This window comes from Gorilla gorilla, chromosome 6 (genome assembly GCF_029281585.2).
Source record: "Gorilla gorilla gorilla isolate KB3781 chromosome 6, NHGRI_mGorGor1-v2.1_pri, whole genome shotgun sequence".
Classification (NCBI taxonomy): domain Eukaryota; kingdom Metazoa; phylum Chordata; class Mammalia; order Primates; family Hominidae; genus Gorilla; species Gorilla gorilla.
The window spans coordinates 66,126,577-66,149,057 of record NC_073230.2 but is presented as its reverse complement, the minus strand read 5'-3'; positions in this window follow the sequence as shown (position 1 = coordinate 66,149,057).

Below are 22,481 nucleotides of genomic sequence, written 5' to 3'. Positions count from 1 at the left end.
TTTGCATTCATCTCACAGAGTTGAAGCTTTCTTTTCATTGAGCAGTTTGCAAACCGTCTTTCTGTAGTATCTGCAAATCGATATTTGTGAGCGGTATGGAGCCTTTGCTGAAAAAGGAAATATCTTCACATAACAACACAGAAACTTTCTGATAAACTTCTTTGTGATGTGTGCATTCATCTCACAGAGTTGAAACTTTCTTCTGATTGAGCATTTTGGAAACAGTCTTTTTGTAGGATCTGCAAATGGATACTTGTGAGCCCTTTGAGGCCTATGGTGAAAATGGAAATGTCTTCACATAAAAACTAGACAGGAGTGTTCTGAGAAACTTCTTTATGATGTGTGTTTTCATCTCACAGAATTGAAACTTTCTTTTGGTTTATCAGTTTGGAAACAGTCTTTCTGTAGAATCTGCAAAGTGTTTCTTGGAGCCCTTTGAGGCCTATTTTGAAAAAGGAAATATCTTCACATAAAAACTAGACAGAAGCTTTCTGAGAAACTTCTTTGTGATGTGTGCATTCATTTCACAGAGTTGAACTTTATTTTGATTGAGCAGTGTGGAAACAGTCTTTTTATAGAATCTGCAAATGGATATTTGTGATCCCTTTGAGGCCTGTGGTGAAAAAGGACACATCTTCACATAAAAACTAGACAGAAGGGTTTCGAGAAACTTCTTTGTGATGTGTGCATTCGTCACACAGAGTTGAACTTTTACATTGATTGCGTAGTTTGGAAACAGTCTTTTTGTAGAATCTGGCAAAGGATATATAGAACGCTTTGAGGCATATGGTGAAAAATGAAATATCTTCCTATAAAAACTAGACAGAAGCTTTCTGAGAAACTTCTTTGTGATGTGTGCATCCATCTGACACAGTTCAACCTTACTTTTCATTTGGCAGTTTGGAAACAGTCTTTTTGTAGGATCTCCAAAGGGATATTTTGAGAGCTTTGAGGCCTATGTTAAATAAGGAAAATATTCACATAAAAACTAGACAGAAACTTACTGAGAAACTTCTTTGTGATGTGGGCTTTCATCTCACAGAGTTGAACCTTTGTTTTGATTGAGCAGTTTGGAAACAGTCCTTTGTGGAATCTGCAAATGGATATTTGGAGTGCTTTGAAGCCCAAAGTGAAAAAGGAAATATCTCAACATAAAAACTAGACAGAAGCTTTGTGAGAAACTTGTTTGTGATGTGTGCTTTCATCTCACAGAGTTGAAACTTCTTTTTGGTTGATCAGTTTTGAAACAGTGTTTTTGTAGTATCTGCAAAGGGATACTTGGAGCTCTTTGAGGCCTGTGGTGAAAAAGGAAACATCTTCAAATAAAAACTAGACAGAAACTTTTGACTTGGAAGCTACCTAAATGCCCAACAATGATAGACTGGATTAAGAAAATGTGGCACATATAACCCATGGAAAACTATGTAGCCATAAAAAATGATAAGTTCATGTCCTTTGTAGGGAGATGGATGAAGCTGGAAACCGTCATTCTCAGCAAACTATCACAAGGACAGAAAATCAAACACTGCATGTTGTCACTCATAGGTGGGAATTGAACAATGAGAGCACAAGGACACAGGAAGGGGAACATCAAAGGGATGGGGGATGGATAACATTAGGAGATATAACTAATACTAAATGACGAGTTAATGGGTGCAGCTCACCAATATGACACATGTATACATATGTAACAAACCTGCACATTGTGCCCATGTACCCTACAATTTAAAGTAAAATAATAAATAAAATTAAAAAAACAAGAGAAACTTTTTTGTGATGAATGCATTCATCTCACAGAGTTGAACCTTTCTATTGATTGAGAAGCTTGGAAACTGTCTTTTGTAGAATCTGCCAATGGATATATGTAGTGCTTTGAGGCATATGGTGAAAAATGAGGAATCTTCACATAAAAACTAAACAGAAGATTTCTGAGAAACTTCTTTGTGATATGTGCATTCATCTCACAGAGTTCAACCTTTCTTTTCATTGAGCAGTTTAGAAATGATCTTTTTGTGGAATCTCCAAAGGGATATTTGGAGCACCTTGAGGCCTATGTTGAATAAAGAAAATATTCAGATAAAATCTAGACAGAAGCTTTCTGAGAAACTTCTTTGTGATAGGTGCATTCATCTCAAGAATTGAACCTTTCTATTGATTGAGCAGTTTGTAAACAGTCTTTTGCAGAATCTTCCAAGGGATATATGTAGCGCTTTGAGGCATATGGTGAAAAAAGAAGAATCTTCACATTAAAACTAGACAGAAGATTTCTGAGAAACTTCTTTGTGATGTGTATATTAATCTCATAGAATTCAAACTTTCTTTTCATTCAGTAGTTTGGAAATGGTCTTTTTGTGGAATCTCCAAAGGGATATTTGGAGCACTTTGAGGCCTATGTTGAATAAGGAAAATATTCAGATAAAAACCAGACAGATTTCTGAGAAACTTCTTTGTGATGTGGGCTTTCATCTAACAGAATTAAAACTTTCTTTTGATAGAGCAGTTTGGAAACAGTTTTTTTGTAGAATCTGTCAAGGGATATTTGGAGCACATTGAGGCCTATGGTGGAAAAGGAAATATCTTCACATAAAAACTACACAGAGTTCTTCTGAGAAACTTCTTTGTGATGTGTGCATTCATCTCACAGAGTTGAGGGTTTCTTTTGATTGAGCAGTTTAGAGACAGTCTATTTATAGAATCTGCAAAGGGATATTTGTGAGCCGTTTGTGGAATATGGTGAAAAGGGAAATATCTTCATAAAAAAACTAGACAGAAGGTTTCTGAGAAATTTCTTTGTTATGTGTGCATTCATCTCACAGTTGAACATTTCTACAGATTAAGTCATTTGGAAACTGTCTTTTTGTTGAATCTGGCCTGGGATATGTGTAGCACTTTGAGGTGTATGGTGAAAAACTAAATATCTTCCCATAAAAACTAGACAGAATCTTTCTGAGATACTTCTTTTTGATGAGTGTACTCATCTCACAGAGTTGAACCTTTCTATTAATTGAGCAGTTTGGGAACAGTCTTTTTGTAGGATATCCAAAGGGATATTGTGAGTTCTTTGAGGCCTACGGTGAATAAGGAAAATATTCACATAAAAACTAGACAGAAGCTTTCTGAGAAACTTCTTTGGGATGTGGACTTTCATCTCATAGAGTTGAACCTTACTTTTGATTGGACAATTTTGAGACAGTCTTTTTGTAAAACCTGCAAGGGGACATTGGCAGTGCTTTGGGGTCTGTGGTGAATAAGGAAATACCTTCACATAAAAAGTAGAGAGAAGTTTTCCAAGAAACTTATTTGTTATGTGTGCATTCATCTCACAAAATGAAGCTTTCTTTTGATTGAGCAGCTTGGACACAGTCTTCTTTTTGTAGAATCTTCAAAGGGATATTTGTGAGCAGTTTGGGGAATATGGTGAAAAGGGAAATACCTTCACATAAAGACTAGACAGAAGCATTCTGAGAAACTACATTGTGATGTTTGCATTCATCTCACAGAGTTGAACGTTTCTTTTGATTGAGCAGTTTGGATGCAGTCGTTTTGTAGAATCTGCAAAGGGATATTTCTGACCGCTTTGGGGCCTATGGTGAAAAAGGAAATATCCTCTCATAAAACTAGACCGAATCTTTCTGACAAACATCTTTGTGATGAGTGCATTCATCTCATGGAGTTCAACCTTCCTTTGGATTAAATAGTTTGTAAACAGATTTTTTAGAGAATCTGAAAAAGGGATATTTGTGAGCCCTTTGTGCCCCATGGTGAAAAAGAAATATCTTCACATAAAAACTAGACAGACTCCCTCTGAGAAACTTCTCTGTGTTGTGTGATTTCATCTCACTGAATTGAACCTTTCTTTTGATTGATCAGTTTGGAAGCAGTCTTTTTGTAGAATCTGCAAAGGGAAACTTGGAGCACTTTGTGGTGTAGGGAGAAAAAGTAGATATCTTCAAATAAAAACTAGACAGAAGCTTTCTGAGAAACTTCTCTGTGATGTGTGCATTCATCTCACAGAGTTGAACATTTCTTTTGATTAAGCAGTTTGGAAACAGTCCTTTTGTTAAATCTGCAAATGGATATTTCTGAGCAGCTTGAGGCCTATGGTGAAAAAGGAAATATCTTCACATGAAAACTAGACAGAAAGTTTTTAAGAAACATCTTTGTTATGTGTGCATTCATCTCACAGAGTTGAGCCTTTCTATTGACTGAGTCGTTTGGAAACAGTCTTTTTGTAGAATGTGGCCAGGGATATATGTAACGCTTTGAGGCATATGGTGAATAACGAAATACCTTCCTATAAAAACTAGACAGAAGCTTTCTGAGAAACTTCTTTATGATGTGTGCATTCATCTCAAAGAGTTCAAAGTTTCCTTCATTGAGCAGTTTGGAAAAAGTCTTTTCGTAGTTTCCTCAGAGGGATATGTGTAGCGCTTTGAGGCGTACAGTGAAAAATGAAATGTCTCCACATAAGAACTAGACAGAAGCTTTCTGGCAAAATTCTTTGTGATGTGGCTTTCATTTCACAGAGTTGAACCTTACTTTTCATTGAGCAGTTTGGAGACAGTCTTTTTGTAGAATCTGAAAATGGATATTTGGAGCGTTTGGAGGCCTATGGTGAAAAAGGAAATATCTCAACATAAAAACTGGACAGAAACTTTCTGAGAAACTCCTTTGTGATGTGTGCTTTCATCCCACAGAGTTGAATCTTTCTTTTTATTGAGCAGTTTGGAAACAGTCTTTTTGTAGAATATGCAAATGGATATTTGGAGCGCTTTGAGGCCCAAGGTGAAAAAGGAAATATCTCAACATAAAAACTAGACAGATCCTTTCTGAGAAACTTCTTTGTGATGTGTGCATTCATCTCACAGAGTTGAACCTTTCTTTTGATTGAGCAGTTTAGAAACACTCTGTTTGTAGAAACTGCAAAGGCACATTTTTGACTGGTTTGCATACTGTGTTGAAAAAGGAAATACCTTTACATAAAAACAAGACAGAAGCATTCTGAGAAACTTCTTTTTGATGGGTGCATTCATCTCACAGAGATGAAACTATCTTTTGATTGAAAAGTTTGGAAACACTCTTTTTGTAGAATCTACAAGTGGATACTTGTGTGCCCTTTGAGGCCTATAGTGAAAAGGGAAATATCTTCACATAAAAACTAGACAGAAGTTTTCTGAGAAAATACTTTGTGATGTGTGTTTTCATCTCACAGTTGAAAGTTTCTTTTGTTTGATCAGTTTGGAAACAGTCTTTTTACAGAATCTGCAAAGGGATACTTGGAGCCCTTTGAGGCCTATGGTGAAAAAGGAAATATCCTCAAATAAAAAATAGAAACTTTCTGAGAAACTTCTTTGTGATGTGTGCATTCATCTCAGAGAGTTGAACCTATCTTTTGATTAAGCAGTTTGGAAACAGTCTTTTTGTAGAATCTTCAAAGAGATATTTATGAGCAGTTTGAGGCCTATGATGAAAAAAATATCTTCACATAAAAACTAGACAGAAGCTTTCTGAGAAACTTCTTTGTGATGTCTGCATTCATCTCACAGAGTTCAACATTTCTATTGATTGAGCAGTTTGGAAGCAGTCTTTTTGTAGAATCTGCAAATGGATATTTGGTGCACTTTGAGGCCTATAATGAAAAAGGAAATATCTTCACATAAAAACTAGACAAAAACTTTCTCAGAAACTTTTTTTATGTGCATTCATCTCACAAAGTTGAACCTTTCTTTTCATTGAGCAGTTTGGAAACAGTCTTTTTGTAGAATCTCCAAGGGGATATTTGGAGCACTTTGAGGCCTGTGGTGAATAAGGAAAATATTTAAATAAAAACTAGACAGAAACTTTCTGAGAAACCTCTGTTTGATGTGGGCTTTCATCTCACAGATTAGAACCATTCTTTTGTTTGAGCAGTTTGGAAACAGTCTTCTGTAGAATCCAAAAATGGATGTTTTGAGCGCATTGTTTCCTGTAGTAGAAAAGGAACTATCTTCACATAACAACTAGACAGAAGCCTTCTGAGAAACTTCTTTGTGATGTGCACATTCATCTCACAGAGGTGAGCCTTTCTTTTGATTGAGCAGTTTGGAAACATTCCTTTTGTAGAATCTGCAAAGGGATATTTGTGAGCCCTTTGAGGCCTATGGTGAAAAAGGGAATACCTTCACATAAAAATTAGACAGAAGCTTTCTGAGAAACTTCTCTGTGTTGTGGGATTTCATCTCAGAGGATTGAACCTTTCTTTGGTTGATCAGTTTGGAAACAGTCTTTTTCTTGAATCTGCAAAGGGATACTTGGGGCACTTTGAGGGCTGTGGTGAAAAAGGAAATATCTCAACATAAAAACTAGACAGAAGTTTTCTGAGAAACTTCTTTGTGATGTGTGCATTCATGTCACAGGGTTGAGCTTTTCTTTTGATTGAGCAGTTTGGAAACAGCATTTTTGTAAAATCTGTGAAGAGATATATGGAGCCGAGTGCGGTCTGTAGTGGAAATGGAAATATCTTCACATAAATACCAGAGAGAAGCCTTCTGAGAAACTTCTTCTGGTTTGTGCATTCATCTCACAGAGTTGAACCATTCTTTTGATTGAATCCTTTGAAATAGTGCTTTTGTAGAATCTGCAAATGGGTATTTTTGAGGCCTTTGAGACCTATGGTGAAAAAGGATATATCTTCTCATAAAACTAGACAGAAGCTTTCTGAGAAACTTCTTTGTGATGTGTGATTTCATCTCTCAGAGTTGAACCTTTCTTTTGATTTATATGTTTGGAAACAATCTTTTTTGTGGAATCTGAAAAGGGATATTTGGATCACTTTGTGGCCTCTGGTGAATAAGGAAATATCTTCACATAAAAACTAGACAGAAGTTTTCTGAGAAACTTCTTTGTTATGTGTGCATTCATCTCTCAGATTTGAAGATTTCTTTTGATTGAGCAATTTGGAGACTTTTTGTAGAATCTACAAAGGGGTATTTGTGAGCGGTTTGGGGCCTATGTTGAAAAGGGAAATAACTTCATATAAAAACTAGATTGAAGCATTTTGAGAAATTTCTTTGTGATGTGTGCAATCACCTCACAGAGTGCAACTTTTTTTTTTTTTTCTGAGACGGAGTCTGGCTCTGTAGCCCAGGTTGGAGTGCAGTGGCGTGATCTCGGCTCACTGCAAGCTCTGCCTCCCAGGTTCCCACCATTCTCCTGCCTCAGCCTCCCAAGCAGCTGGGACTACAGGTGCCCACCACAACGCCTGGCTAATTTTTTGTATTTTTAGTAGAGACAGGGTTTCACCATGTTAGCTGGGATCGTCTCAATCTCCTGACCTTGTGATCTGCCTGCCTCAGCCTCCCAAAGTGCTGGGATTACAGGCTTGAGCCACCATGCCCGGCTGACACAACCTTTTTTTTGATTGAGCAGTTTGGAAGCAGTCTTTTTGTGGAATCTGCAAAGGGATATTTGTAATCACTTTAATGCCTATGGTAAAAAAGGAAATATCTTCACATAAAAACTAGACAGAAGCATTCTGAGAAACTTATTTGTGATGTGTGTATTCAAACCGCATACTTGAACCTTTCTTTTGATTGAGCACTTTGGAAACCATCTTTTTATAGAATCTACAAATGGATATTTGTGAGCCCTTTGAGGCACATGGTGAAAAACGAAATATCTTCACATAAAATCTAGACAGAAGCTTTCTGAGAAACTTCTCTGTTTTGTGTCCTTTCAACTAAAACAGTTGAATCTTTCTTTTGATTGATCAGTTTGGAAAAAGTCTTTTTGTAGAATCTGCAAAGGGATACTTGGAGCACTTTGAGGCCTATGGTTAATAAGGAAATACCTTCACATAGAAACTATACAGAAGCTTTCTGACAACCTTCCTTGTGATGTGTGCATTCAACTCACAGAGTTGAATCTTTCCTTTGATTGAGCAGTTTGGAGGCAGTCTTTTTGTAGAATCTGCAAAGGGATATTTGAGAGTGGTTTCAACCCTATGATGACAAAGGAAATATCTTCACATAAAGCTAGACAGAAGCATTTTGAGGTACTTCTTTGTGATGTGTGCATTCATCTAACAGAGTTCAATCTTTCTTTAGAAGGAGCAGTTTGGAAATCGTCTTTTTGTAGAATCTGCAAAGGGATATTTGTGAGTGATTTGAAGCCTGTGGTGAAAAAGGAAATATCTTCACATAAATACTAGAAATAAGTATCCTGAGAAACTTCTTCATGATGTGTGGCTTCATCACACAGAGTAGAAATTTTCCCTTGATTGAGCATTTTGGAAATGGTCTTTTTCTAGTATCTCCAGAGGGATATGTGTAAGCCCATTGAGGCCTATGTTGAAAAGGGAAATAACTTCAAATAAAAACTAGACAGAAGCATTCTGAAAAACTTTCTTGTGAAGCATGCTTCATCTCACAGAGTTGAACCTTCCTTTTGATAGAGCAGTTTGGAAACAGTCTTTTTGTAGTATCTGCAAAGGGATATTTGCAGTGCTTTGTGTTCTATGGTGTAAAAAGGACATATCTTAACATAAAAACAAGACAGAAGCTTTCTGAGAAAATTCTTTGGATGTGGGCATTCATCTCACAGAGTTGAACCTTTCCTTTGATTGAGCAGTCGGAGGCAGTCTTTTTGTAGAATCTGCAAAGGGAGTGGTTTCAGCCCTATGGTGACAAAGGAAATATCTTCACATAAAGCTAGACAGAAGCACTTTGAGGTACTTCTTTGTGATGTGTGCATTCATCTAACAGAGTTCAATCTTTCTTTAGAAGGAGTAGTTTGGAAATCATCTTTTTGTAGAATCTGCAAAGGGATATTTGTGAGCAGTTTGAAGCCTGCGGTGAAAAAGGAAATACCTTCACATAAATACTAGACAGAAGCATTCTGAGAAACTTCTTTGGGATGTGTGCCTTCATCATACAGAGTTGAAATTTTCCCTTGATGGAGCAGTTTGGAAACAGTCTTTTTCTCGAATCTCCAGAGGGATATATGTGAGCCCATTGAGGCCTATGTTGAAAAGGGAAATATCTTCAAATAAAAACTAGACAGAAGCATTCTGAGAAAATTCCTTTTGATATGTGCATTCATCTCATGGAGTTGAACCTTTCTTTTGATAGAGCAGTTTGGAAACAGTCTTTTTGTAGTATCTGCAAAGGGATATTTGGAGCACTTTGAGGCCTATGGTGCAAAAGGAAATATCTTATCATAAAAACAAGGCAGAAGATTTCTGAGAAGCTTCTTTCATGCTTGCATTCATCTCACAGAGTTGAATCTTTCTTTTGATTGAGGAGTCAGAGGCAGTCTTTTTGTAGAATCTGCAAAGGGATATTTGAGAGTGGTTTCAGCCCTATGGTGACAAAGGAATTATCTTCACATAAAGCTGGACAGAAGCATTTTGAGGTATTTCTTTGTGATGTGTGCATTCATCTAACAGACTTCAATCCTTCTTTAGATGGAGCAGTTTGGAAATCATCTTTTTGTAGAATCTACAAAGGGATATTTGTGTGCAGTTTGAAGAGTACAGTGAAAAATGAAATATCTTCACATAAATACTAGACAGAAGCATTCTGAGAAACTTCTTTGGGATGTGTGCCTTCATCTCACAGAGTTGAAATTTTCCTTTGATTGAACAATATGGAACAATCTTTTTCTAGAATCTCCAGAGGGATACGTGTAAGCCCCTTGAGGCCTACATTGAAAAGGGAAATATCTTCACATAAAAACTAGACGGAAGCATTCTGAGAAACTTCTTTGTGATGTGTGCATTCATCTCACAGAGATGAACATTGGTTTTGATTGAGCAGTTTGGACACAGTCTTTTTGTACCAGCTGCAAATGGATATTTAGTGTACTTTGAGTCCTATGGTGAAAAAAGAAATATCTTAACATAAAAACTAGAGAGAATCATTCTGAGAAACTTCTTTATGCTGTGTGCATTCATCTCAGAGAGTTGAAAATTTCTTTTCATTGAGCAGTTTGGAAACAGTCTTTTTGTATAATCTGCCAAGGAATATTTGGAGGGATTTGAGACATATGGTGAAAAAATAAATATCTTCAAATAAAAACTAGATGGAAGATTTTTGAGAAATTCATTTTTCATGTGTGCTTTAACCCTACAGATTTTAAACTTTTTTTTGATAGAGCAGATTGGAAACCATCCTTTTGTAGAATCTCCAAATGAATATTTAGAGCGCTTTGAGGGCTACGGTGAAAAAGGAAATATCTTCCAATAAAAACGAGACAGAAGCTTTCTGAGAAACTTCCTTGTGATGTGTGCTTTCATCTCACAGAGTCAAAATTTTCTTGTGAATGAGCAGTTTGGAAATAGTCTTTTTGTAGGAACTGCAAGTGGATATCTATAGCACTTTGAGGTCCACGGTGAAAAAGGAAATATCTTCACATGAAAACTAAACAGAAGATTTCTGAGAAAGTTCTTTGTGATGCGTGCATTTATCTCACAGTGTTGAACGTTTCTTTTGATTGAGCAGTTGGGACATGCTCTGTTTGTAGAATTTGCTGAGGAATATTTGTGAGCGGTTTGAGACTTATGGTGAAAAAGCAAATATCTTCACATAAAAACTTCACAGACTCTTTAGGAGAAACATTTTTGTGATGTTGACATTCATCTCACATAGTTGAACCTTTCTTTTCTTTGAGCAATTTGGAAGCACTCTTTTTATACAATCTGCTAAGGGATATTTCTGAGTCATTTGAGGCCTATGGTGAAAAAGAAATATCTTCACATAAAAACTAGACAGAAGTATTCTGAGGAACTTCTTTGTGATGTGTGCATTCACCTCACAGAGTTGAACCATCCTTTGATTGAGCAGTTTGGAAACAGTCTTTTTGTAGAATTTGCAAATGGATATTTGTGAGCGGTTCGAGGCCTATGGTGAAAATGGAAATATCTTCACATAAAAACTAGACAGGAACATTCTGAGAAACTTCTTTGTGATGTGTGCATTCATCTGAAAGAGTTGAAAATTTCTTTAGATTTAGCAGTTTGGAAACAGTTTGTTGTAAACACTGCTAAGGGATATATGTGAGTCCATCGAGGCCTATGGTGAAATAGGACATATTTTCACATAAAAACTATACAGAAGCTTTCTGAGAAACTTCTTTGGATGTGTGCTTTCAATGCACAGCATTGAAACTTTCTTTTGATTGAGCAGTTTGGAAACAGTCTTTTTGCAGGATCTACAAATGGATATTTGGAGTGCTTTCAGGCCTGTGGTGAAAAAGTTAACATCTTCACATAAAAACTAGAGAGAAGGTTTGTGTGAAAGTTCTTTGTGATGTTTGCATTCACCACATAGAGTTGAATCTGTCTTTTGATTGAGCAGTTTGGAAACAGTCTTTTTGTAGATTCCTGAGAGGGATGTTTTTGAGAGGTTTGAGGCCTCTGGTGAAAAAGGAAATATCTTCACATAAAAACTAGACAGAAGCTTTCTGAGAATCTTTTTTGTGATTTGTGCATTCATCTCTCAGATTTGAATATTTCGTTTGACTAAGCAGTTTGGAAACTGTCATTTTGTACAATCTGACAAAGGATAGTTCTGAGCTGTTTGAGGCCTTCGGTGAAAAGGAATTATCTTCACATAAAAACTAGATGGAAGCATTCTGAGAAACCCCTTTTTGATGCATGCATTCATCTCACAGAGTTGAACTTTTCTTTTGATTGAGCACTTTGGAAACAGTCTTTTTGTACAATTTGCAGAGGGATACTTGTGAGTGGTTTGAGGTTTATGGTGACTAAGGAAATATCTTCACAGAAAAACTAGATAGAAGTTTTTTGAGAAACTTCTTTCTGATGTGTGCATTCATCTCACAGTTTTGAAACTTTACTTTGATTGAGCAGTTTGAAAAGAGTCTTTTTGTAGAATCGGCAAAGGGTTATTTGTAAACAATTTGAGGCCTATGGTGAAATAGGAAATATCTTCACGTAAAAAATAGACAAAAGCTTTCTGAGAAACTCCTTTTGATGTGTGTTTTCAACTCACAGAGATGATCCTTTCTTTTGGCTGAGCAGTTTGGAAACTGTCTTTCTGTACAACCTGCAAATGGATATTTGGTGCGCTTTGAGGCTTATGGTGAAAAATGAAATATCTTCACATAAAAACTAGACAGAAGCATTCTGAGAAACTTCTATGTGATGCATGCATTCATCTTACACAGTTGTAACTTTCTTTTGATTGAGCAGTTTGGAAACAGTCGTTTTGTAGAATCTGCAAAGGGATATTTCTGAGCCCTTTTTGGCCTATGGTGAAAAAGGAAATATCTTCACATAAAAAGTAGAGAAAAGCTTTCTAAGAAACTTCTTTGTGATGTGTGCTTTCATCTCACAGTGTTGAACCTTTCTTTCAATACAGCAGTTTGGAAACCATCTTTTTGCAGGATCTGCAAATGGATATTTGGAGCGCTTTGAGACCTATGGTGAAAAAGGAATTATCTTCACATAAAAACGAGAGAGAAGATTTCTGAGAAACTTCTTTGTGATGTGTGCATTCATCTCACAGAGTTGAACCTTTCCTTTGATTGAGCCATGTGGAAACAGTCCTTTTGTACATTTGCAGAGGGATATTTGTGAGTGGTTTGAGGACTATGGTGTAAAAGGAAGTACCTTCATTTTAAAACAATACAGAAGATTTTTCAGACACTTCTTTATGATTTTTGCATTCATGTCACAGAGGTGAACCTTTCTTTTCATTGAGAAGTTTGGAAGCAGTCTTTTTTTTAACAATCTTCAAAGTGATATTTCTGAGCAGTTTGTGGCCCATGGTGAAAAAGAAATATCTTGACATAAAAACTAGACAGAAGTGTTCTGAGAAACTTCTTTATTATGTGTGCATTCAAGTCCCAAAGTTGAACATTTCTTTTGGTTGAGCACATTGCAAACAGTCTTTTTGTAGAATCTGCAATGGGGTATTTTTGAGACTTTTGAGGCATATGATGAAAAATGAAATACCTTCACGTAAAAAGTAGACAGAATCTGTCTAAGAAAATTCTTTGTAATGTGTGCATTTATCTCACAGCATTGAAACTTTCTTTTGATTGAGCAGTTTAGAAACAGTCTTTTTGTAGAATCTGACAAGGGATATTAGGAGTGCTTTGAGGTGTTTGGTGAAAAATGAAATGTCTTCACATGAAAACTAGACAGAAGCTGTCTAAGAAAATTTTTTGTGATGTGTGCATTCATCTCAGAGTGTTCAAACTGTCTTTTCATTGAGCAGTTAAGAAACAGCCTTTTTTTAGTATCTGTCAATGGATATGTGGAGCTCATTGGGTCCTATGTTGAAAAAGGAAATAGCTTCACATAAAAACTAGACAGAAGCTTTCTGAGAAACTTCTTTGTGATGTGTGCTTTCATCTCCCAGAGTAGAAACTTTCATTTCCTTGATATGTTTGGAAACAGTCTTTTTGTAGAATCTGCAAAGGGATATCTGCAGCAATTTGAGACCTTTGGTGTAAAAGTAAATATCTTTAAATGAAAAGTAGATAGAACTTTTCTGGGTAACATCTTTGTGATGTGTACATTCGTCTCCCAGAGTTGGTAATTTCTTTTCATGATTGAGAAGTTTGGAAACAGTCTTTTTGTAGAATCTGCAAAGGGATATATGGAGCAATTTGAGGTATTTGGTGAAAAAAGAAATTTCTCAAAAAAACTAGATAGAAGCTCTCTGAGAAACTTATTTGTGATGTATACATTCATCTCAGAAAGTTGAACCTTTCAATTGATAAGCAGTTTGGAAAGTCTTTTTTTAGAATCTGCAATGGGATACTTGGAACACTTTGAGGCCTATGGTGAAAAAGGAAACATCTTCAAATAAATACTAGAAAGAAGCTTTCTGAGATACTTCTTTGTGATGTGTGAATTCATCTCACAGAATTTAACCTTTCCTTTAATTCACTACTTTGGAAACAGACTTTTTGTAGAACCTGCATAGAGATACTTGTAAGAGGTTTGAGGAATATGGTGAAAAATGAAATAACTTCATATAAAAAGTAGACAGAAGATTTTGAGAAACCTGTTTGGGATGTGTGCTTTCATCTCACAGAGTTGAAGCTTTCTTTTCAGTGAGAAGTTTGGAAATAGTCTTTTTGTACAATCTGCAAAGTGATATTTCTGAACGTTTTCAGGTCCATGGTGAAAAAGTAACATCTTCACATTAAAAACTAGACAGAAGGATTCTGAGAAACTTCTTTTTGATGTGCGCATTCATCTCACAGAGTTGGACATTTCTTTATATTGGGCAGTTTGGAAACAGTCTTTTTGTAGAATATGCAAAGGGATATTTGTGAGCCCTTTGAGGCCTGCGGTGAAATAGGAACTATCTTCACATAAAAACTAGACAGAACCTTTCAGAGAAACTTCTTTGTGTTGTGTGCTTTTATCTCACAGACTTGAACCTTTCTTTTGATTGAGCACTTTGGAAGCATCCTTTTTGTAGTATCTGCAAGTGGATATTTACAGTGCTTTGAGTCCTATGGTTAAAAAGGAAATATCTTCACATTAAAACTAGACAGAAGCTTTCCAAGAAACTTCTTTGTGATGTGTGCATTTATCTCACAGAGTTTAAAATTTTTTTTGACTGAGTAGTTTGGAAAAATGCTTTTTGCAGATTCTGCAGAGGGATACTTGTGAGCCTTTTGAGGCCTATGGTGAAAAAGGAAATATCTTCACATAAAAACTAGACAACAGTTTTTTGAGAAACTTCTTTGTTATGTGTGCGTTCATCTCATGGAGTTGAAACTTTCTTTTGATTGAGCAGTTTGGTAACAGTATTTTGTAGAATCTTCAAAGGGATACTTGTGAGCCCTTGGTGGCCTATGGTGAAAAGGAAAACATTTTCAATAAATAATAAAAATCATTTTTCCGAGAAACTTCTTTGTGATGTGTGCTTTCATCTCACAGAGTTGAAACTTTCTTTTGATTGAGTGGTTTGGAAACAGTTTTTTTGTAGAATCTGCCAATGGATATATGGAGTGCTTTGAGTCAAATGGTGTAAAAGGAAATATCACAACATAAAAACTAAACAGAAGATTTCTGAGAAACTTCTTGTGATGTGTGCATTCATCTCACATGGTTGAACCTTTATTTTTATCAAGCAGTTTGGAAACAGTCTTTTTGTAGAATCTGCCAATGCATATTAGGTGTGCATTGAGGCCTATGGTGGAAAAGGAAACATCTTCACATAAAAACTAGAAAGGAGCTTTCTGAGAAACTTCTTTCTGATGTGTGCATTCATCTCCCAAAGTTGAACCTTTCTTTTGATTGATATGCTTGGAAACAGTGTTTTTGTAGAACCTGCAAAAGGATATTTGAAGCTCTTTGAAGAGAATCGTGAAAAATGAAATATCTTCACATAAAAACTAGATGGAAGCATTCTGAGAAACTTCTTTGTGGTGAGTGCATTCATCTCATGGATTTGAACCTTACTTTTGATTGAGCGGATTGGAAACAGTATTTTTGTACAATTTGCAGAGGGATAATTCTGAGCAGTTTGAGGCCTATGGTGAAAACGGAAATATCTTCACATAAAAACTAGACAGAAGCTTTTTGGGAAACTTCTTTGTGGTGTGTGCTTTCATCACATAGAGTCAAACCTGTCTTTTGATAGAGCAGTTTGGAAACAATCTCTGTGTAGAATCTGCAAAGGGATATTTAAAGAGCTTTGAGGTCTATGGTGAAAAATGAAATATCTTCAAATAAAAACTAGACAGAAGTTTTCTGGGAAACTTTTTTGTGATGTGTGCATTCATCTCACTGGGTTGAAACTTTGTTTTGATTGAGCACTTTGGAAACTGTCTTTTTGTAGATTCCTCAGAGAGATATTTGTGATTGGTTTGAGGCCTCTGGTGAAAAAGGAAATATCTTCACATAAAAAGTACACAGAAGCTTTTTGAGAAACTTCTTTGGATGTGTGTATTCATCTCACTGAGTTGGAAATTTCTTTTCATTGAGCAGTTTGGAAACCATCTCTTAGTCGAATCTGCAGAGGGATATTTGTGAGAGGTTTGAGACCTATGGTGCAAAAGGAAATATCTTCACATAAAAACTAGACAGAAGTTTTTGAGGAACTGCTATGTGATGTGTGCATTTATCTCACAGAGCTGAGAGTTTCTTTTGGTTGAGCAGTTTTTGTGTAATATGCAAAGGGATATTTGTGAGTGGTTTGAAGCTATGGTAAAAAAGAAATATCTTCACATAAAAGTTAGACAGAAGATTTCTGAGAAACTTCTTTGTGATTTGTGCATTAATCTCACAGAGTTCAAACTTCTTTTTGATTGAGAAGTTTATAAACTGTCTTTTCATAGAATATGCAGAGGGATATTTGTGAGCGGTTTGAGTCCTATGTGAAAAAGGAAATATCTTCACATAAAAACTACACAGAAATATTCTGAGAAGCTGCTTTGTGATTTGTACATTCATCTCACATTGCTGAACCTTTCTTTTGATTGAGCAGTTTGGAAAGAGTCTTTTTGTAGAATCTGAAAAGAGACATTTGTGAACTCTCTGAGGCATATGGTGATATAGGAAAAATATTCACATAAAAACTAGACAGAAGCTTTCTGAGAAACTTCTTTGTGATTTGTGCTTTCATCTCACAGAGCTGAACCTTTCTTTCGATTGATCAGTTTGGAAACAGACTTTTATACAATCTGCAAGTGGATATTTGGAGTGCTTTGAGGTCTACGGTGAAAAAGGAAATGTCTTCACATAAAAACAAGACAGAAGCATTCTGAGAAACTTCTTTGCAATGTGTGCATTCATCTCACAGATTTGAAACTTCGTTTTAATTGAGCAGTTTGGAAACAGTCTTTTTGTAGAATCTGAAAAGGGATATTTGTGAGCCCTTTGTGGCCTATGGTGAAAAAGGAAATATCTTCACATAAAAACTAAACAGAAGCTTTCCGAAAAACTTCTAGTGATGTATGCCTTCATCTCACAGAGTTGAACCATTCTTTTGATTGAACAGTTTGGAAACAGTCTTTTCATAGAAACTGCAAATGGATATTTACAGCACTTTGAGGCCTGTGGTGAAAAAGGAAATATCTTCACATAAAAACTAGACAGACACTTTCTGAGAAAGTTCTTTGTGATTTGTGCATTCATCTAATAAAGTTGAAACTTTCTTTTGATTGAGCAGTTTGAAAAACTGTCTTTTTGTAGATTCCTCAGAGGGATATTTGTTAGCGTTTTGAGGCTTATGGTGAAAAAGAAATATCTTCACATAAAAACTAGGCAGAAGCATTCTGAGAAACTTCTTTTGATGCTTGCATTCATCTCACACATTTGAACCTTTCTATTCATTGTGCAGTCTGAAAGCAGTCTTTTGTAGAATCTGCAAAGGGATATTTGTGAGCCCTTTGAGGCCTATGGTGAAATAGGAAATATCTTCACATAAAAACTAGACAGACACATTCTGAGAAACTTCTTTTTGTTGTGTGTTTCATCTCACAGAGTTGAGCCTTTCTTTTGATTGAGCGGTTTGGAGACAGTCATTTTGTAGAATCTGCAAATGGATATTTGGAGCGCTTTGAGGCCTATGGTGAAATAGGTAATATGTTCACATAAAAATTAGACAGAATCTTTCTGAGAAATTTCTTTGCGATGTGTGCTTTCATCTCACAGATGTGAACCTTTCTTTTGATTGAGTAGTGTGGAAACAGTCTTTTTGTAGAATCTTCAAATGGATACTGGAGCTCTTTGAGGCCTAAGGTGAAAAAGGAAATATCTTCACATAAACACTAGATAGAATATTTTTGAGAAACTTACTTGTCATATGTGCATTCATATCACAGGGTTGAACCTTTCTTTTAATGTAGCACTTTGGAAACCGTCTTTTTATACAATCTGCAAGGGGAAATTTCTGAGTGGTTTGAGGCCTATGGTGAAAAAGAAATATCTTCACATAAACACTAGACACAAAATTTCTGGGAAACTTCTTTGTGATGTGTGCATTCATCTCACAGCGTTGAACATTTCTTTTGATTGAGCAGCTTTGAAACACTCTGTTTTTAGAATCTGCAAATGGATATTTGGAGCTATTTGGGGCCTATGGTGAAAAAGGAAATATCTTCATATAAAACTAGACAGAAGCATTCTGAGAAAATACTTTGTGATGCCTGCATTCATCTCATGGAATTAAACCTTTCTTTTGATTGAGCAGTTTGGAAACTGTTTTTGTACAATCTGTGAAGGGATATTTCCGAGCCGTTCGAGGCCTATGGTGAAAAAGAAATATCTTCACATAAAACCTAGGCAGAAACATGCTAAGAAACATTTTGTGATGTGTGCACTCTTCTCACAGAGTTGAACATTTCTTTTGATTGAGCAGTTTGGAAACAGTCTTTTCACAAAATCTGCACATTGATATTTGTGAGCCCTTTATGGCCTATGGTGAAATATTTTCACATCAAAACTATGTTCATATATCTTCACATAAAATATCTTCACATAAAAGCTAGACAGAAGGATTCTGAGAAACTTCTTTGTCATGTGTGCATTCATCTCACAGAGTTGAACCTTTCTTAAGATGCAGCAGTGGGTAAACATTCTTTTTGTAGTATCTGCAGAGGGATATTTGTGACTGTTATAAGGCCTATATTGAAAAAGGAAATATCTTCACATAAAAACCAGAGAGAAGCATTCTGAGAATCTACTTTGTGATGTATGCATTCACCTCACAGAGTTGAACCTCTCTTTTGATTTAACAGTTTTGAAACAGTCTTTTTGTAGAATCTGCACAGGGATATTTGTGAGCCTTATATGGCCTATGGTGAAATAGGAAATATCTTCACATAAAAACTAGACAGAAGCTTTCTGAGAAACTTCTTTGTTATGTATGCTTTCATCTCACAAAGTTGAATCTTAGTTTTGATTGAGCACTTTGGAAACTGTCTTTTTGTAGTATCTGTAGATGGATATTTGTGACCAGTTTAAGGCCTATGGTGAAAAAGGAGATATCTTCACATAAAAACAAGACAGAAGCATTCTGAGAAACTTTTTTATGATGCATGAATTCATCTCAGAGAGTTGAACCTTTCTTTTGATTTAGCAGGCTGGAACCACTCTTTTTGTCAAATCTGCAAATGGATATTTGGAGTGCTTTGGGGCCTATGGTGAAAAAGGAAATATCTTCACATGAAACTAGCCAGAAGCATTCTGAGAAACTTTTTTTTTTTGATGCATGCAATCATCTCAGAGAGTTGAAATTTTCTTTTTATTGAGCGGTTTGGAAACACTCTTTTTGTGGAATCTGCAAATGGATATTTGGTACACTTTGAGGCCTATGATGAAAAAGGAAATGTCTTCACATAAAAACTAACAGAAGCTTTCTGAGATACTTCTTTGTAATGTGTGCATTCATCTCAAAGAGCTGAAACTTTCTTTTGAATGATCAGTTTGGAAACAGTCTTTTCATAGAATCTGCACAGGGATATTTGGGAGCCCTTTATGGCCTATGGTGAAGTAGGAAATATCTTCACATAAAAACTAGAAAGAAGCTTTCTGAGAAACTGCTTTGTGTTATGTCCTTTCATCTCACAGAGTTGAACTTTTATTTTGATTGAACAGTTTGGAAACACTCTTTTTGTAGAACCAGCAAATGGATATTTGGAGAGCTTTGAGGCCTATGGTGATAAAGGAGGTATCCTCACATAAAAACTAAACAGAAACATTCTGAGAAACTTCTTTGTGATGCGTGCATTCCTCTCATACAGTTGAAACTTTCTTTTGGTGGAGCACTTTGGAAACAGTCTTTTTGTGTATCTGCCAAGAGATATTTGTGACCGGTTTAAGGTCTATGGTGAAAAAAGAGATATCTTCACATAAAAAATAGACAAAAGAATTCTGAGAATCTTCTTTGTGATGTCCACATTCATCTCACAGAGTCGAACCTGTCTTTTGATTGAGCAAGCTGGAAACACTCCTTTTGTGGGATCTGCAAATGGATACTTGGCACGCTTTGAGGCCAATGATAAAAAAGAAAATATCTTCATTTAAAAACCAGACAGAAGCATTCTGAGAAACTACTTTGTTATGTGCACATTCATCTCACAGAGTTTATTGTTCCTTTTCACTGAGCAGTTTAGAAACAGTCTTTTTGTTGAATCTGCAAATGGATATTTGGAGCGCTTTGAGACCTATTGTGAAAAAGAAAATATCTTCCAATAAAAACTAGACAGAAGCATTTTGAGAAGCTTCCTTGTGATGCCTGCATTCATCTCAGAGAGTTGAACCTTTCTTTTGATTGAGCAGTTTGGAAACAGTCTTTTTTACAATCTGCAAAGTATATGTCTGAGCCATTTGAGGCCAATGTTGAAAAAGAAATATCTTCACAAAAAAACTAGACAGAAGCATTCTGAGAAACTTCTTTGTGATGTATGCATTCATCTCACAGAGTTGAACCTTTCTTTTGGTTGCATGGTTTGATAAACAGTCTTTTCATAGATCTGCACAGGGATATTTGTGAGCCCTTTATGACCTATGGTGTAATTGGAAATATCTTCACATAAAAACTTGACAGAACATTTCTGAGAAACTTCTTTGTGATGTATGCTTTCATCTAACAGAGTTGAACGTTTCTTTTCATTGAGCAGTTTGGAAGCAGTCTTTTTGTAGAATATACAAATGGATATTTAGAGCCATTTGAGGCCTATGGTGAACATGGAAATATCTTCACATAAAAACTAGACAGAAGCATTCTGAGAAACTTCTTTGTGATGTGTGCATTCATCTCTGAGAGTTGTACCTTTCTATTGATGGAGCACTTTTGAAACTGTCTTTTTGTAATATCTGCAGTGGGATATTTGTGACAGATTTAAGGCCTAGGGTGAAAAAGGAAATATCTTCACATAAAAACTAGACAGAAGCATTCTCAGACACTTCTTTGTGATGTCTGCATTCATCTCACAGAGTTGAACATTTCTTTTGATGCAGCAGTTTGGAAACAGTATTTTTTAGTATGTGCAGAGGCATATTTCTGACCAGTTCAAGGCCTATGGTAAAAAGGAAATATATTCACATAAAAACTAGACAGAAGCATTCTGAGAAACTTCTTTGTGATGTGGGCATTCATGTCACATTGTTGAAACCTTCTTTTGATTGAGCCGTTTGGAAACACTCTTTTTGCAGAATTTGCAAATGGATATTTGGAGCGCTTTGAGGACTATGGTGAAAAAGGAAATATCTTCACATAAAAACAAGGCAGAAGCATTCTGAGAAACTTCTTTTTGATGTGTTCATTCATCTCACAGAGTTGAAACTTCCTTTTGATGCAGCAGTTTGGAAACAGTCTTTTGTAGTATCTGCAGAGGCATATTTGTGACCGGTTTAAGGCCTATGGTAAGAAGGAAGTATGTTCACATCAAAACTAGACAGAAGCATTCTGAGAAACTTTTTTCTGTTGTGTGTATTCATCTCAGAAAGTTGAACCTTTCTTTTGATTGAGGAGGTTGGAAGCACTGTTTTTGCAGAATCTGCAAATGGATATTTGTAGCAATTTTAAGCCAATGGTGAGATAGGAAATATATTCACATAAAACTTGAGAGAAGCATTCTGAGAAACTTCTTTGTGATGTGTGCATTTATCCCACAGAGTTGAACTTTTCTTTTGGTGAGGCAGTTTGGAAAGAGTCTTTTTGTGGTACTTGCAGAGGGATATTTGTGACAGGTTTGAGGCCTGGGGTGAAAAAGGAAATATCTTAACATAGAAACTAGACAACTAGACAGAAGCATTCTGGGAAACTTCTTTGGATGTGTGCATTCATCACACAGAGTTGAAGTGTTCTTTTGATTGAGCAGGTTGGAAACACTCCTTTTGTAGAATCTGCAAATAGATATGTGGAGAGCTTTGAGGCATATGTTGGAAAAGGAATTATCTTCACATAAAAACTAGACAGAAGCATTCTGAGAAACTTCTTTGTGATGTGTACATTCATCCCACAGAGTTGAACCTTTCTTTTGATGGAGCAGTTTGGCAAGAGTCTTTTTGTCATATCCACACAGGGACATTTGTGACTTGTTTAAGGCCTATGGTAAAAAAGGAAATATCTTCACATAAAAAGGATACAGACGCATTCTGAGAAAATTATTTGTGATGTGTGCATTTATCTAAGAGTTGAACCTTTCTTTTGATGGAGCAGTTTGGCAGCAGTCTTTTTGTCATATCTGCACAGGGACATTTGTGACTTGTTTAAGGCCTATGGTGAAAAAGGAAATAACTTCACATAAAAAGGATACAGAAGCATTCTGAGAAAATTATTTGTGATGTGTGCATTTATCTAAGAGTTGAACGTTTCTTTTGATGTAGCAGTTTGTAAACAGTCCTTTTGTAAAATCTACAAATGGATATTTGGAGTGCTTTGAGGACTATGGTGAAAAAGGAAATATCTTCACATACAAACTAAATGGAAGCATTCTGGGAAATTTCTTTAGGATGTGTGAATTCATCTCACAGGGGTGAAACTTTCTTTTGTTTGAGCAGTTTG